We start from the raw sequence: 19,157 nt of genomic DNA on the forward strand, positions 1-19,157 counted from the left end.
ATGATGTTTTTACAACCTCCAATTTTACAAATAAGCGTAAGAGAATCAAAATGGACAAAAACATCAAGCTAAAATTCCTTGTGGTACATGTCAGTGGGTACACTTGAGTTTAAATAAACTAAGCTTTTGGGCAACCATTTAGTCACCCCCTGTGTGGGGTCCACTATCCTTCCCCATTTACATAGTTCACGCAAGACATTCTTCCCAAAGTCACCACACTTTTTGATACTTGTTCATGGAGTTATGAACTACCGCTGTGAGCTTATCCACCAATCGGATGTCCTCTATTTAAAATTTTATATCTCGTAAAGTCGGGATGGAAAGAGGTAACGAAAAGCTGAACATCTGCGTCAATCAATAAAACAACAAAAAATGCTGGTTTGCTGCCATTGGGTACTAAATCTACGATCCATAGAATATATTTAGTGAGTTATTATTGAATGGTGGCTTGAGATGAAATGAAAAACTATTTGCAAAGCTGAGGCCAAAGTAGACAAATTGAAGAAGTTTTGCATCACTGTTCTGAATCTTCTTTATAGCAACTAAACCACTGAAAGTAACTTTTTTAATATGTCAACAGTGAAGAGTTGCTAAATTTTTAAACCTAGTTGACCCTTCTTTAAGGCAAGTAGAGAACAATCACTCTCTGAAATGGGCAGCAGAGTATGTTTCTTGTAATGGAATGGAAGTGATACTTAAAGGCTTATTCACTAAAGTGTGAATTGTCAGGAATTCAAAGTGAATTTTACGTTTTAGGCCAAAGTAGCCAAACTGAATCAAAGCTGACGTGGAGATTTCAGATATCCAATTCAGCAACTGTGGCCTGAATTCGGAAATCCACATTATTTTCCTTACAATTCCCAAATTAGCAAAAAAGATTCTCTACTTATCTGTAAGGGCTATTATTCGTATAAATCACCAAAACTAAAAGAATAAGTTATCAATTGAACTTAATACATTGAAGAGATTATATGTTAAACAGTGTTTATGGTGGTAAAATGAAAAAAAAATAAAATAAGAAAATGTGTGTGGGGGGGAAAACAGGTAAACAAAAAAAAAAAGTATCCAAGTCATGTTTCTTTCCAACTTGACCCAAATTTCTCAAATTCTGAGAATACTATACATCACTCTTTAGTGAATACTGACAATAAATGCCCTGCACCACAATGTATGTTGACGTGAGAATGGATTTCCAAAATCTCAGAATCTGGAGACCTTTTCCTGACTCTCTTACCTTAGCCTAGATTTAGCAGGTTGGCTCCCAAATCACTGTAGTGTGTTATCAAGCTGAATAGTGAGTAGACCCCCTTATGGGAACTCATTATGCAGCATTCGTATGAAGCAGATCCAGTGGTGAGAATAGGTTTGATAACTAATTGCAATACCAAGGTTAGTGTCCTAACAGAACTTAAGTGCCAATAACAGTAATGGCGGTAGCTATATTATGTTATTCGATACAGTGGGTTCATCAGTGACTGCAATCAAAAAAGACAATAAAATAATATCTCAATATATTACCTGTGCAATATTACCTTGACTTGACTACACACCTGATTTGTATTGTATGTCGAAGCAAGGTCTTGCCACCAGTGGGGTACTTCAGGGATCTGTACTTGGACCCATTCTCTTTAATATTTTATTAGTGATATTGCAGAAGGTCTTGATGGTAAGGTGTGTCTTTTTGCTGATGATACTAAGATATGTAACAGGGTTGATGTTCCAGGAGGGATAAGCCAAATGGCAAATGATTTAGGTAAACTAGAAAAATGGTCAGAGTTGTGGCAACTGACATTTAATGTGGACATGCATCTTGGACGTAAAAACCCAAGGGTAGAGTACAGAATATCTAATAGAGTCCTAACCTCAACCTCACAGGAAAGGGATTTAGGGGTAATTATTTTAGATGACTTAAAGAGACACTGTATGCACCCAGAGCACTTCAGCTAATTAAAGTAGCCTGGGTGCTGAGACCCTTTTGCACTTAGTGCTGCAATGTTTGCAATGTTTAAGACTGCAGTTTCAGAGAACTGCTATGTTTACATTGCAGCTCTAAGTCTGCCCTCTTAGACAGCCACTAAAGGGGTTCTGGAATCCAAACGAACTTTTGGTCCGTTATCTGACGCTGGACGTCCTCATGGATCTCCAGCGTCATATTTTCCCCATAGGAAAGCATTGAATAATGCTTTCCTATGGGAAGGTTTAATGCGCGCACGACCATTGCCGCGCATGCGCATTAGGACTCTCCCGCCGGCTGACATCGGCGGGGGAGGAGCATCGGCGGACCCTGAACCAGCGCTGAGGGACATCAGGGCTGGATTCAGGTAAGTGGCTGAAGGGGTTTTAACCCCTTCAACCCCTTCAGCCCCACAGGAAGGGGGCCCAGAGTGAGGTGGGGGGGACCCATTAACCCTATAGTGTCAGGAAAACAACTTTGTTTTCCTGGAACTTTAGGATCCCTTTAAAGGTAGGCAGACAATGTAATAGGGCAGCAGGAAATGCAAGCAGGATGCTTGGTTGTATGGGAAGAGGAATTGGCAGTAGAATGAGGGAAGTGCTCATGCCATTGTACAGAACACTGGTGAGACCTCACTTGGAGTATTGTACTCAGTACTGGAGACCGTGTCTCCAGAAGGATATTGATACCTTAGAGACAGTCCAGGCTACTAAACTGGTTCATGGATTGCAGAATAAAATTTACAAGGAAAGGTTAAAGGATCTTAACATGCATAGCTTGGAGGATAAACGAGATAGGGGGATATAATAGAAACATTTAAATACATAAAGGAGGAGACTATATTTAAAAGAAGAAAAACAACCACAACAAGAGGACATAGTCTTAAATTAGAGGGCAAAGGTTTAAAAATAATATCCGGAAGTATTACTTTACTGAGAGGGTCGTGGACGCATGGAATAGCCTTCCAGCTGAAGTGGTAGAGGTTAACACAGTGAGGGAGTTTAAGCATGCGTGGGATAGGCATAAGGATATCCTAACTACAAGATAAGGCCAGGGACTAATGAAAGTATTTAGAAAACTGGGCAGACTAGATGGGCCAAATGATTCTTATCTGCCGTCACATTCTATGTTTCTATGTAATTTCTACTTTAAGTGTATAGAACCACTGTTTTAGTCATGTACGCCAGAAGTTGGCAATGCAGAGGTCAATATCCAATTATTACTCGTATTCGATAAACTTCCAGAGAGGAAATAACCTTTACTTCCACTAAAATGGGCATCGTATAGGATGGACAAAGGATCACTAATTTTTGATTCACTGAACTGGAAAATTCCCCAATAATTATTCCAGCTCAACTAATTCACCCTAAAACTGTATCTCCTTTGTCAATTATTCCTAATTTACTTACGGTAATAAAACTCTTAAAACATACTCGCTGTTATTTAGAAAATCTGAAATAGCACAACAGTGTATTCAACTAATCTGTTCAGTTCCAAACAATGTGATGTGTATACTAATATTGGCTGTTAGATTGCTAGGGAGCTTTGGAGCAGCCAAAAATCCACGGAATCTTGCAAACAGCTGCATGCTGATCAGAAGAAAAAAAATCAATTTGCCTGTGATCTAACTTTGCTTTTTAAGGCTTCATTCTTCAAACATGGCTCTGTCCACCAAACAGTGAGTTGAGAAATAACTCGAAAAGAGCTCCTGGTTCATTTTACCCTACATTTTTCATGTAGGTTTTTTTTTTGCCTAAATGTTGTAAGATAGCTCTCAACTCAGCGCAATTCGTTCAGAGTTATTTACTCAAGTGTGATCTGTGACAAAATCACAATGTATTTAACCCCTTAAGGACACATGACATGTGTAACATGTCATGATTCCCTTTTATTCCAGAAGTTTGGTTCTTAAGGGGTTAAAATGAATTTCAAGGTTCAGGTCAAAACAGGCAAATTCAATACAAAAAAAATCTTCAAATTATTTATGTTTTCAGTTAAGCTTTTTTTGATCTAAAGTGGGAAATTCACTTTGAATTTCTGAAAAGGTATCACTTTAGCCACAGTTTGGAATATTGTTGCTTGAATTTGTGCAACGTGGTGTTTAGCTAGTTTGTTTGTTTTCATAAATGCTAGTGTTTTATTATTTGTGTTATTTTATTATTTATATAGCGCCAGCAAGTTCCGTTGCTGTTTTCATGGGCCAAAATCAAAATACCACTGTGCTCATTTTTTTTTTTTTTTTTTTTTTCGAATATTACACCTCAGGAATAATGAAAAATAAAAGTATTTTGATCATCTGTTACTGATTGGCAAATTATTAGCCAAATAATTTGTATATTAAAGTAACTTAGCTTGATGTGCTGTTATTCTGAATACACAGCAGTACAGTGTTCTCTAAAAAAAAAAAAAAAAAAAAAAAACTGAATTTTTTTAATTTGCATCAGTTTAACATCTGGGGACTTTGATCAATGACCCCTCTTGAGTATTAGATAAGCCAGCATTTCATTAAAAAGTCATGTCAAGTTCTGATGCATGCTCATAATTACCCTGTTCTTCATTATTTATTGGAGGCTGTTACAGACTATGGAACTCATTAGATTTCATTTATTCTTTAGAGCTTCCATCAAATACTAATTAATTAAGAAATAAAAAACACAAGTTTAGATTGATAGGCGATATGATTAAAGAGTTAAATAAAAACAATTATCACAGAAGGAAAAAACAAACAAGCAAACAAAAAACATACAAATTGGACATTTTTAATCTAAGTTTAGAAATGTTTTTTTTTTTTTTTTTTTTACAATCTGTGATACCAGTGGTTGGTGGTGCAGTTTTTGGATTATTGGATGATAAACTCCACCCCTGGAATTAGATAGTGCATCCTATATCTGTAAAATTCAACACCTAATCCATTGGACTCAAAAGAAATTTAAAAATGAACAAATTTGTATTTCATTTCTTTAACCCTCATTAGACTAAGCAATTCCCTGCATACTGAATACCATGTAATTTGCAATTTGTTTTAACCCTTCGAGTTGTTGCATGTGAACAAAACATTGCAATGTAATGTATGGGGCATATCCAGTGGAGTAGCTTTTGCCGCCCGGGGCGGTCCCTGAGTTTTGCCACCCCTCTTGATGCACATCAAAAATAATCACTAAGGCGCTGTGGCTCCAGCCGTGCTGATGGGAATACAGGGAGCAAGGATATGACGTGATTCATATTCTTGCACCCTTCATACAGCCTGCGGCATGCTCCATAGCCGGTGGAGGTGCTGGCGGAGCTCAGCCATGCTAAATGGATTAACCGTCAGGAGAGGAGCGCTGTGCCGTAAGGCAGCCACTTGTGCTGCCTAATTGTAGCACCAGCCTTGTGTCTCCACCTCTGCCCCCCCGAGAATAGCCCTTCCACCCCCCAACTATGCCACTGGGTATATCTCAGGTACTCAAAGGGTTAAAACACATTGCAACTTATGTATTTCTCAGTATTCAGGAAACTGCTTAGTAGAACACTATTCCTGAGCTATGATTACATTCACAGCATAGAAGTTTACACATTTTTCAAAATTCCACCTTAGACAAGTATTAGACAAGTATTAGAAGTATTGTATATCATGGTAACAGAGATCACCCAGAATAATACCCTGGGTGAAACCAAATCTGGTAAATAGTGTCAACACAATAAAAATAAGTTAAAATGTAAAAGGGAAAATTCACTAGGGCACTGTCACTATGTGTAGGTAACCAACAATCTAAGTATGGTTCTACACATTAGATCACTCTAATTTTCACTTTCTTTATTTTTCACCTCATCACACTGGACATGTTGCCTGGGAGCAGTTAACTAGCTGTTTCAATTCCCCCCCCCCCCCCCCCCCCCCCGGTTCTTTTCATATAATATGGGTAAGATATACTGAGAGCCTTAGACATTACAAGTAGGTCTCATTACAGTTATCTAGCCCTCATATGTGTGAGTATGTTTGCAGTTTTGAACTGTTGATTATTTGCAAGACTACTTTTTAATCCTGTTGGCTCTATTTAGATAATTCCACAGACGCTAGCTGTGGCCTATAGAGCTTTGCAACTAAGTCTGCTCCCAGCCTTAAGACCAGTGTTTCTAGTCAATACTTTACTTAGCAACTTGGAGCTAAGCTTATCTGCTGTCTGTAGCTATCAGAATTGACCTTCCATGATTAAAGTCTAATATCTGTAGCTATCTGAAGACAAATCTATAAAGTACCCCATTGACCAAGATAGTTTGAGGTGAGCCATTGTGGCGAGATTTTTTACCCAATTCGGGTATCTGACCACCTATTTTGTTATTTTTGCTAAAGACTCTTTACGGTCCGATCATTAATTGATTTGGTAATCCCATCTTTCCTACTCCAGTACTTTCTATAGACCTCCGGATTTGGTATCCAGATGGTCTAAGTAAATTCTTTCACTATAAACTATAAGACTTCTTTGCTTTCAATTGGGCTACTCAGATCTTGTATTTGAAATCCACTGAATAATTCTCACCTTATTAGATAACTCGGAATTTAATAATAGGTGTGAATAACTAAAACTTTTATTCTTCTTAATCTGTCAGATGAGCCCATATTCCAGCAGTAAATTATCTCCATATTTAAACATATTTAGTGACTTCCAGAAGTTGTACATGCAAACATTTAGGAGGTTAGAACGCAGTAGAGAGTACTAGATCATTGTCAAAAAGCTTAATTTTCTGCTTCGCCAGCGGGTGGGATACAAGCCACAAATACTTGTATTTTAATTCTTTCTACTTCCAAATTGTCTTAATATATATGTAGTTGTTAATGTTCTAGCAATAGGTTTAACAAACCTATATACTATGTGCCATTAAAAACTGCAAGTTTTAGTAAATTCATTAAGATGGTTTAATATTTCACACATTTATACCCACATAGATTACTGATCTCTCTAAAGTAGCCTAGTGTATATCTGGATACAGACGTTAACTAATTCCGTTTCAATTTAAAAATGCTTTATCAATCAGGATATGATTAAAACATTATGATGTGCTGCTATTCTTCAAAGAGTAACGCTAAAAGATAAAATCTGCTTTTGATGAGATCTGCTTTATAGTGTATATTGGTTCCATAGAAGATGCTCTGATGTTTGATAAGTTATTGCAAAGGAAAAAAGAAGCCCTCTATGTAAAGTTGTCTGGAGTATTCCGAGTATAGATACATCGATGCCTAGTTTGCACCTTAAACCTCCATCTGTTGAAGCCTATATCACCCTTTATTCCAATCAACTGGACTGGGAATAAAAGAGAGAGAGAGAGAAAAAACCCTGGGAATAATTGTATGCCAGTTCCCCACCCCGCACACACAAAATACATTCTACCCTGTACAGTTTTGGCAGATTTTGGCTTGAGAACAATGATTAGCAAGGGGCCAGAAGGGCATTACGACAGCCTTACTGTGGAATAATTCTGTAAAGCCTGCAGCTTCCATTCATTTATTATAGTGTGTCATGCTCCAAAATATTTTGTTTGGTTTGTACTATCTCAAATCTGAACTCAAGTGGCCTTTCATTGAGCACTAAAACACCAAAACCACTGGCAGTCACATACTAAAAACACACACAGATCCAATGACAGTCAGGCAGTAAAAACACACAGGTCCACTAACAACCACACAGACACATTCAAAGTGAGACAAAATTACACAAAAACACATAGTGTACAGAGAACAGTGATTTGATACAGACACACTTACAGTAACACAGAACAACACACATAGAACTACTTGCACTTTCATGCCTTACACATTCTTTTTATAACCGTATTAGGCACATTATTGAAAGAAAGACATAAAGATATTCAGAACCACACAGCAAAACTCACTAAGCCACAATTAAACTAGTATACTCTGTATTAATATGATAATTGCGCAGCAAACAATGCTTTATGTGTATATGCACGAAAATTATTTAAAACCCTAAACTTAGCTATAAAGATTATTAAAACAAAATGTATGCGTTGTGATCCAGTGGGACCCTATCTGAGCCTGGGGCTCCCGCTTTGGCTGTGGGGCGATCCTCCTTGAGCCGACAAGCACTGTGCCCCCTTATTACCTCATGGAATCAGTCTGGTCTGAACCTCTATTTTGTTCAAATAGAACTCAGCACTCTGAGTAATTGAATGAGTTGGAAGTGGGATAACAGATTGCCCAAGATAGGCACCCAGACCACTTCATTTCATTGAAGTGGTCTGGGTGCAGTGTCCCTGTTCGCTAAAACCCTACAAGTGAGAAACTGCAATGTTTATATTTCAGGTTAAGACTGCCTCTAATGGCTATATCTTTGACAGCCACGAGAGGCACTTCTTGCATTTACACAATTCTCGGGGACTTCAATATTCCTATAAACCCACCTTTGACCTCTGCAGCCACTAAACTACTTTCAATGACTTCCTCCCTCGGGCTATCACAGTGGGCAAATTCTCCCACCCATGTAGCTGGCAATACCCTTGACCTAATCTTCACTTATGCATGTACAGTAACTAATATCTGCAACACTCCATATCCATTCTCTGATCACCACCTCTTATCATTTGCTCTTGCGTACCCCCTCACCCAACAACCTCAGCCTAACCCCCCTCAACTCAGGAGGGACCTTAATTCTCTGGATCTCCAACAGTTGTCAGCTGACATTGATTCACAACTGCTGTCCATCCCTTCCCTCTCCTGTCCTTCACTGGCCATCTCCATATATAACTCTACTCTTACATCTGCCTTGAACACTGCAGCGCCACTCCAAACAAGCACCTCAAGGAGGACCCGCCCCCAACCATGGCATTCCCAAATCAACGCGCTACCTGCAAAGATGCTCCCGTTGTGCTGAACGCTCCTGGAGGAAGTCTCGTACCCAATCAGACTTTCTCCATTATAGATTCATATTGTGTTCATACAGTGCAGCCCTTGCCCTTGCCAAACAGTCCTATTTTTCCTCTCTCATTAGTTCATGTTCCCGCAACCCCAGGCGTCTCTTTGACACCTTTAATTCTCTTCTTCGCCCTGCTGTGGCCACCCCCAAAACTAACCTTACTTCTGATAACTTTGCATGTTACTTCACTGACAAGATTGAACAGCTAAGGAAAGAATTCTCCCCTCCTTGCCTTTCTGTTTCTCAATCACACATAGATCATGCATTTCCTACCCTTCAGACATTCTCCCCAGCTACTGACCAAGAGGTGGCTGCTCTTCTTTGCTCCTCTCGCCCCACCACTTGCCCGCTCGATCCTGTCCCATCTCACCTTATCAGATCTCTCTCCACTTGTCTCGTGCCTTCTCTAACACACATCTTCAACTGCTCGCTCTCTTCTGGCATCGTCCCTGCTGACCTTAAACATGCCACTGTAGTACCTATACTAAAAAAAACATCCCTCGACTCATCCACCCTCTCTAACTACCGTCCCATATCCCTGCTCCCTTTTTCCTCAAAGCTTCTGGAAAGGCTTGTCTTTACCCGTGTGTCTCATTTCCTCAATTCCAACTCTCTCCTTGACCCCCTTCAATCTGGCTTCCGCCCTCTCCACTCTACAGAGACTGCCCTTATCAAAGTCACTAACGACCTAATCGCAGCTAAATCCAAAGGCCACTACTCCATACTAATTCTTCTTGACCTCTCAGCGGCCTTTGACACCGTTGATCATGCTCTCCTTCTTCAAACTCTTCAATCACTTGGTCTCTGTGACTCTGTCCTCTCGTGGTTTTCCTCTTATCTCTCCCAACGCTCATTCAGTGTCTCCTTTTCTAATGATACCTCCTCCCCTCGCCCTGTCTCGGTTGGAGTTCCCCAAGGCTCCGTCCTTGGTCCACTTCTATTTTCTCTTTATACTGCCTCTCTTGGCAAACTTATTACCTCTTTTGGATTCCACTACCACCTGTACGCTGATGACACCCAGCTATATCTCTCCTCCCCGGACCTCTCCCCTGCCGTCCTGCAACGTGTCACTGCTTGCCTTTCTTCCATCTCTGACTGGATGTCCTCCCGCTTTCTGAAACTCAATCTCTCAAAAACTGAGCTCCTTGTCTTTCCTCCTCCTAATACTGATCCTCCTCTTTCACTCTCCCTTCAAGTTTGTGGTACCAACATCAGTCCATCCTTGCAAGCGCGCTATCTTGGCGTCATACTTGACTCTGGTCTCACCTTTGAGCCTCACATCCAGCATGTTGCCAAATCCTGTAGATTCCATCTTAAAAACATAGCCCGCATCCGCCCCTTTCTTGCACCAGATACTACCAAGGAGCTTGTCCATGCTCTGGTAATCTCCCGCATGGATTACTGTAACCCTCTCCTGATTGGTCTTCCCAAAAGCCGTACTGCACCCCTACAGTCCGTAATGAACGCTGCTGCTAGACTGATTTTCCTCTCTAGTCGTTTCTCTCACACCTCACCCCTCTGCCAGTCCTTACATTGGCTTCCTGTATGCTATAGGAGTCAATTCAAGGTACTAACTCACACCTATAAAGCACTGAACAACTCTAGCCCCTCTTATATCTCCTCACAGATTCATAGGTATGTCCCTTCTCGGTCTCTCCGCTCTGCCCGTGACCACCTCCTGTCCGTTGTCCGCACTCGTACGGCCAACTCGCGCTTGCAGGACTTCTCGCGGGCGGCTCCCTTCCTATGGAATAGCCTGCCTACCGCCATCAGACTCTCCCCTAGTCTTGCATCTTTTAAGAAGTGCCTTAAAACTCATCTCTTTAGGAAAGCATATGGCCTCCAAGACTAACCCTTACCTCACATACCTGTCTCTTGCCCTCTCCTAAAGGGCAGTCCACCTTATTTGATTGCAAATTCCTGTCCTAAAGTGTTTTACACCCACCTCCTATAGAATGTAAGCTCGATGGAGCAGGGTCCTCTTCAACCTATTGTTCCTGTAAGTTTATTTGTAATTGTCCTATCTATAGTTAAATCCCTTCTCATAATATTGTAAAGCGCTACGGAATCTGTTGGCGCTATATAAATTGCAATAATAATAATAATAATAATAACAAAGTTTTATTTGGTCACTGTCACGGCAGCCTCTCGATTGGCTGTCAGGAAGATAGCCACTAAAGGTGAATTTAAACGTAAATTGTAAACATGTAGTGCAGGCATATTTTGTACTACACATCCCATGATGCTTTGCAAGCACTATGCATGTCAAAGCATTATGGGGGATGTAGTCCAAAACATCTGGAGTGCCGAAGGTTGCCTATCCCTGATGTAGTGCTTTACATTGCAGAGTTATAAGGACATGGCTGCTGCAATGTGCATTGATATGAAGTGGTCTGGGTGATTTTAATGTCCCTTTAAAGAATCAGTTGAGAATCAGGTTAAAAAGGGACATTCTTGGAAAACAACTGTCAGCAAGCCATATTTAAAAACACGTTATTAATCTGAGGATCAAAAGATAGGAAATAAGAGCGTTATATCACTGATTTTAGGACACCTTTCTGTGAGGCCAAAATGTGTTTACCATATGCTTGCATGCACAGCACAAGATTCAAATATGATTCCATTATTTATTACATTAGAATTTTTTATTAATGAATGTTTTTCCTCCACAGATTGAAATGTGTGCATATTGCATTAACTCTCTGTTTACCACCAACGAATAAAATCTGACTGGGTCAGCCTAATATTAAGAAAGTACAAAACATGCTTAAAATCAGACAGTTTTGTAGAAAGATTGTATGCTATGCTTTCATCATAGGTGTGCGAACGGAGTGTCCCAGGCACATGTTAAGGCTGAAAGGGGAGATCAAAGGATCTCTCCCGCTGGCCCCTAGAGGGCTGGCGCTACTCAAGTGCCGGGCCAAGAGGGGTGGTCCACGGATCCAAAGATCTCCGTCACCCGCTTGGCCTTCCTAATTCTGGGGAGAGGTGGAGTGAAACATTGATCTGCACATCTTGAGGGTATAGAGCAAGTTCTGTTACCATGTTAATGCTCTGTAACATTCCCTGGCACTGACTCGTTAGGGATACAGACATGCAGCACCTTTCACCGGACAATTCAAAGATCAGGATTACCGCCTCCCTAGCCGAAGTTAAGGCACCGGGAAATGCGAATAAGCTTTTAGGTTTTTATTTATTATTTTTAAACATGCCCATCAGTCACTATCACCCCACAGTGAAGTTTCTAGCCAATCACCCTGTTCCCCATACACTACAGTAGTTGAGAAATACAAATATACTTTTTTTTGGAGGGGAGGGTGGTAAGAAAAAAATTATGGGAAAGAATGAGTGTCTTTCTCTAGTTTTACAACAGGTTTCAGTTCGGCAGGGCCACTCCGTGCTCATTGGTAGTTGTATGGAGAAGCTTACCTGAGAGCATCTAGGCATGTCAAAAAATGAGGCTGTTTTGAAATCTGCCCTGTTGTGCACATGCCTATCATCCTTTAAGAAGGAATTTCATGGATTTCTACTGAGTTGCCATTAAGGCAGTAGAGCCAGCTGCCCGTGAGTAGAGGCGTGCTATTGGATTTTCGATTCATTGGCTTAGAGTGCCCACAGGAGAGAGAAGAAAGAAGCCATTTTATTTTTTGGTATTTTGCTCTACTCTACTCGATGCATGGATATCTCTGTAGTATATCCAGCTCTGTTTGTGGTATGTTATCTCTGTATTGTACTCAGCGCTATGTATTTCATAGATACCTTATGCTGTGACCAGCTTGTTTTATTGTATGAGCATCTCTGTATTTTGCTCAGCTCTCTGTATTGTATGAGTATCTCTGTACTCTATAGGGAGGAGTAAAATTCTGGGGGAGGAGTCTGACGCTCCACCATCTTAATACAGTACTTCAAAAGTTGCCCCTATCCCACCATCCACTACAGCCACCATGTCCCCATACTATACAGCCCCATACCACAGTCCCTACTCCCCAATGCACAGCAGCAGCAGACTCCCAACATCAATAGCCCGTATCCCACATACACACACTACAATACTCATATCCTTCAATGCATTATGGCCCTAATCATATTACAGTCCATATGCCCCCATATACTACAACCCATATCATCCCCAAACACTACAGTCCCTATAATGCCCAAATACTACACTCCCCATCATCCCCAAATACTACAGTTACCATTCCTCACACACTACAGCCCCTATCCCATACACACCCTACAGACCCTGCCGCGCCACATACTACAGCCCCTACACTCTGAAATGTTTCAGTTTTAACGTGTTTATTAACACAACCAAATCATGACAACACCTCACTTAAGCAAGAGGTTGCAGCTATATTGTGATGTAAAACCAATGAGCATGACAAACAAGGTTGAGGGTATGGTGACAGATATAGAGGTATGTTTATCGTTTGCAAATAAAGCAGCAGTTGAGAGCACCAATGCTGCAATGGAAAATAGGCTTAATAGTTTAATAATAATAACAATAATAATAAAACATATAGACATGTACACAGTGCAAACATAGCATGAATGAATGCAATCTCAATAGATACAAATGCAACACATAACGTATGTCATTGCCTGTAATATCATTAAACGTTCCTCTCTTTATATATTTATTCACACGCAAAGAATGCATCACAATTGTTGGAAAGCCTTTCCTTGGTGATCACCAGAATAGAAGGAGTGTGTTAAGTAAAGCATTCCATTACTACAGAGCCTGTTTACTATGCTGATTCAGCCATTGCCAGCAGTCTCGGCAAGCTTGCCATCCAGTCTGCTACCAATTACAGGAAGGTGTCTGATAGAAAGACCGACTTATCGGTTATTAACCAAACTAAGAATTCAAGGTGAATTCAAAGTGAATTTAAGATCTAAGGTCAGACTAGGCAAAACTGAAAGCATAACAGAATTAGATCATTTTTCCAGCTCAACTATATTGACCCTAAGTTTGAAACCCATTTTGAATTCTCACTTTAGATTAATTTACGATTGCCGTATAGCATCATACTTGCAATGCGTAGGCACCCAAAACATTTGTGTCACTTTTTGTATATTTGCTGTTGTGTGAAATTGTAATAAAGTTGATTTAAAAAAGAAGGGATTTAGTTACAGTATATGATCACACATTGCATACGCCTGCCACAACGCCAGTGAACCCCATTTTTGGCATTGTGAATCTGATATATATATATATATATATATATATAATGCTGACATGCATCATCATATGTCTTGTTGTAGCTATATTTAGCTTTTATATAATTAAATACCAAATTATGTCTTCAAAATAATCTTTTACGATGGGTTCAGATGATAAATTAAGCTATAATAGGAAGTTAATTAGACACACAGTTACATATGCTTTTAGTTAGACTTTCCCTGCTAGATTAAGACTCGTAACTGTGACAATAGCATTAATGTTCAGAAGAAAATATATTTTCATACTGCCGTAAAATTAAATAGACCAGAAAGGAGATATGAAGACTGAAGAGTGTTTTAAAAGGCTTGTAGTAAATAATCTAGTTAGCAATTAACCCTCTTCCCTTGTTCTTTTTAAGTTACAGTCTACAAATTTGTGTACACTAAATCATCATGTTTTAAACACAGCGATTAAGTGGAATAACCTGTGGCACCAAGAAATAGATTAAGTTATCAAAACCATTCTCTAATTTTAATAGAGAAATATACACAATATTATGCAAAAAAATAAGAATCTGGTTTGATACGTAAAAATGTGATGTCTTTATTTTATTTAGTTCTATCAGGATAGTCCTAAAGGCATGGAATAAAAACAGAAAAACTATAATTAGTTCAGGTTATGATGGTGGAATTAGTGTAGAGAGAGACCTGGTGCAAGAATTGTTTTAGGCCCACCTGTCGCAAGGGTGGCCAAAAGGTACAAGCCCATCTGCCGTACAACTCCCACAATGTTTTGAGAGCTGGGGGGGTCTACCATTTGCCCATCCTTGCAGGGTTGCATTTAATACTTAGCAGTGTTTGTGTGTAAGTGAATGCAGATGTGCCTTTGTGTGTATTGTTGTTTTTTTAATGCAGGGGTGTGTTTTCTGTAATGTTGGGGTTTTATACAGAGGTGTGTTTGTATGCAGTGCTGACAAACATTTGAATGCAGTGTTGGCGAGATGCTAAGATACACAGATCAGGGCCGGCCCAAGGCATTGTGCTGCCCGGATCAAAGAATGAAATGTTGCCTGCCCCCTCCTCCCCCCCAACCCCAACAAAACCACACCAAGCAAAAAACGCCCACATCCATTATTTTATGCAGTGTGTGTAGTGAATGCAGTGTCTGTGCAGTGGATGCAGAGTGTGTATTTGTGTAGTGGATGCAGTGTGTGCAGTGGCTGTGGATTGCATGCAGTGTGTAGTGAATGCATTGTGTGTCTGTAATAGTGGATGCAGCGTGTGTGTATTTTGTAATGGATGCAGTGTGTGGATAGCGGATGCAGAGCATGTGTGTATATAGCGGATGCAGTGTGTGTGTATAGTGGATGCAGTGTGTGTGTGTGTGTGTGCGTATAGTGGATGCAGTGTGTGTATAGTGGATGCACTGTGTGTGTGTGTATAGTGGATGCGGGAGGGAGGGGGTGACACAGTGAGGGAGGAGGTGACAGGTGGCAGAGTGACTGAGGGAGGGAGTGGGTGACACAGTAAGGGAGGGTGTGACACAGCGAGGGAGGGGGTGACAGGTGGCAGAGTGACTGAGCCAGGGACGGGGTGACACAGGTGACAGAGTGGGTGACAGGTGGCAGAGTGACTGAAGGAGGGAAGGGGTGACAAGTGGCAGAGTAACTGAGGGACGGGGTGACACATTGAAGGAATGGGTGACAGGTGGCAGAGTGACTGAGGGGGTGTCAGAGTGGGTGACAGAGTGACTGAGGGAGGGATGGGGTGACACAGGTGACAGAGTGGGTGACAGGTGGTAGAGTGACTGAGGGAGGGAGGGCGTGGCAGAGTGATAGAGGGAGGGGTGGCAGAGTGAGGGAGGGGGTGAAAGGTGGTAGAGTGACTGAGGGAGGGGGTGACAGTAAGGGAGGAGGTGGCAGAGTGAGGGAGGGGTGACAGGTGGTAAAGTAAGGTAAAGGGTGGCAGAGTGACTGAGGGAGGGAGAGGGTGACACAATGGGGTGGGGGTGACACAATGGGTTGGGGGTAACACAGTGAGGGAGGGGGTGACAGGTAGCAGAGTGACTGAGGGAGGGAGGGAAGGGGTGATAGTGAGAGAGGGGATTGTAATTTTAAAAATACTTTTAAAAAATTTCCCTGGTGGTCCAGTATCTTTGATCCCTGGTGGTCCGGTGGGCTGTCTCTCCAATCTGCCCTGAGAGGCAGAGAGCCAGCACAGTCTGCAGCTCTGTCGGGTGTGAGCTGCAGACTGTGCAGTATCTTGTGATATCCAGAAATCAGAGCGTTGCCGTAATAACCAGCGGCAACGCTCTGATTGGCCAGAGATCGTAATACTGCATAGTCTGCAGCTTACACTCGGGCGGAGCTGCAGACTGTGCTGGCTCTCTGCCTCTCAGGTCAGACTAAGGGACCGAGCACCTGACACAGTCTGCCTGCCCTATGGCGAGTTAGGTGGCTGCGAGACCTTGGGCAGCTGCCTAACTCGCCTAATTAGAGAGCCGCTGGCCCGCCACTAACAGGGGCGGCAAAATGCTGCCTCTGTCAGAGTGCCGTCTGGTGCCATGGCTCCACCACGGGCTATGAATGGGCCAGCCATGACACAGATACACACATGCAGATATATAAATACACAGGTACACACACTGACACACATAGAGATACACAGACATTTAAGTAGTCACTCACAGTGACGCACATACAGATAAACATACAGACACACAGATACACACACTGACACACAAATAGACACACACACTGACACACATGCAGATACACAGACACACAATTAGACATATACAGACACACATGGAGACCAAAATGTACACAGTAGCCACCCTCATGTTTCCTACCTTTTGGGTGCAGGAGGGTGGCTTCTGCTGGCAGAGGCTGTTAGGAGCATCTCTGTTAGTGTTAGGAGCATATCCATGCAAAGTTAGGAGCTGGTTCTCACCATCCACACCCCCACTCCTCTCTGCCTTTTCCTCTCTGTCTCTCCTTCGCGGCTCAGTCAGTTAGCTGGAAGGAAGTTACCAGTAGTTAGTTCCTCCCAGCACTGGCTGCCATTATTAAGGGGCTTAGAGATGCTATTAATGGGCCACAGCGCACGACCAGACCCCTGAAGAAACATGTCCACCAGGTGGTTTTAAGTACTTGGGCCACCTCTGCATTCGGCCCCAGTGCAGCCAGTGTTGCAGTTCTGCCCTTTTTTTGTATTGCAAAGTACATTTGATTGTACTAATTAAAAATAAGCGGTAGCTGCACAGTCTAGATAAAAGCAACATAAAGTAGCAGGCCAAACATATATTAGAAGGGCTCATTCATTGAAGTTAGAATTGTCAAGAATTCTAAGTGAATTTCACATTTTTGGCCACAGCAGCTAAACTGGACACATTCTCCAAGTCAGGTATGTTTTAAGTTGTTATTTTAAGCAAACATTAACTTGGAATTCCTATACAATTCATGGGTTTAGTCAATAGGCTGTTGATACCTATCATTGAACACATCTCTCTCAGACCTTGGAAAATGATGTCTCCTCTGCCCATAGCCAACAAACCCATTGCTTGTGCTATGCATTCCTTGCAGCCCACTGCTTTCTACCTAATTAACCTTATATGCTCAGCTAACGCAAAGCATCCAATGAATTCCTTCCAAAGACAGGCAGAATTGATGACACTGGTGTGGAAGTAGGGATTCTGCATTAGTGATATGGGAAGAGGAGGCTGGACCAGAGGTGCCAGAAATGGTTATGGCACTATAACAACTACAGTGATCTGTAGTGGTTGTGGTGCTTAGACAATCCCTTTAAATCTGTACCAGGTATATTTTCAGAGTATATTTCCATCCAGCTGCGACTGTCTATACAAAAATTACATATTTCTGAGTGTTTTACAAATACTGCACAATTTAGTAGAGCAAAAAAAAAAAGTTATTGGTAATGTTACCTCATAATCTACATAATACAAAGTAATTCCTCCAACACTGAAACGTTTGAAATCAGCGAACTGACCCAGGGTGTGGGAATGTCACTGACAAGTTGTATCATGAGTGACACATTATCATCAGCCCAATTTACATTGCTTAACGTGCAAGCTGTGCTATTGAAGATCACAATTGGCTCACAAATGGGTTGCATATAGTCTCCGACTGCCTTCATTAAGTGCATCCAGTGTTCATGGTAAACGTTATTGGGATGTAGATCTAGTGTACCAGAAGTATGACACCAGGCAGAAAAACCTGGAACTTATGCAGAGAATTTATCATGAGATTTTACAAACTGAGGTTTGGATGCCGGACGATCTGCAAAATTTGTCAAGCTACCCAAAACCTGTCTCTCTAGATTTAGGATTTTTGGGATGCAGGATTAGCCACAACTCAAATTTTTAAAAATATAAAAAAAAAAAAAAAAATCACAAAGGTGGGTATAACAAATTAATTTGCAGCTCCTTGGTTTTCATCTCGCCACAAGTCAATGTTTCGTGAATAAAACCTTTTGTAGAAATTAAGCAAATTCAACACAAATGTATATTCAATAAATTACAAATTGTAGTGAATTAAAACCTGCATTGCAAACATTTGGCAACTGGAAAAAAAAACTATTTTCCAACACAGTTTAAGTCACAGATTGGCTATTTTTGGCAAATATTTGCAGTACAGTTTAAAATCCATCACAATTCATTATTTAGCCGATAACCCCACTGAGTTATTCACTAAAATTGCGAAGTGACACAATGTTAAATTGAAATTTCAGGCCAAACAGCTTAACTGCTCTGCTTTCATTTAAACTATTTGCCCTACAATTTCAAATTCCCTTTGGATTACCTACACACTACACACACACACAGACAGGGCAGCTCACAGTATTTATAGTTGAAGTTGAATGTCACATCAAATCTCAGGGAATAATATTAATATATTATTTTCCTGTGAGAAAATAGCCTAGTGGAGCTAGGCCTAGCAATCTGAACCCAAACCTCACTAGTTTATCAGTAAGTGTGTGCATTGACAGCCTGTTAGGCTATAAAGAGACCCCAGCATGTTTTATTCCTTAGTGACAGCCCAGACCCAGAGGGATCCAGCTGAGGTCGGAACGCTGCGCTGCGTTCTCTTGTTTCTGACCGAGATCATTTC

Source organism: Pelobates fuscus, chromosome 8, assembly GCF_036172605.1.
Source record: "Pelobates fuscus isolate aPelFus1 chromosome 8, aPelFus1.pri, whole genome shotgun sequence".
Classification (NCBI taxonomy): Eukaryota; Metazoa; Chordata; class Amphibia; order Anura; family Pelobatidae; genus Pelobates; species Pelobates fuscus.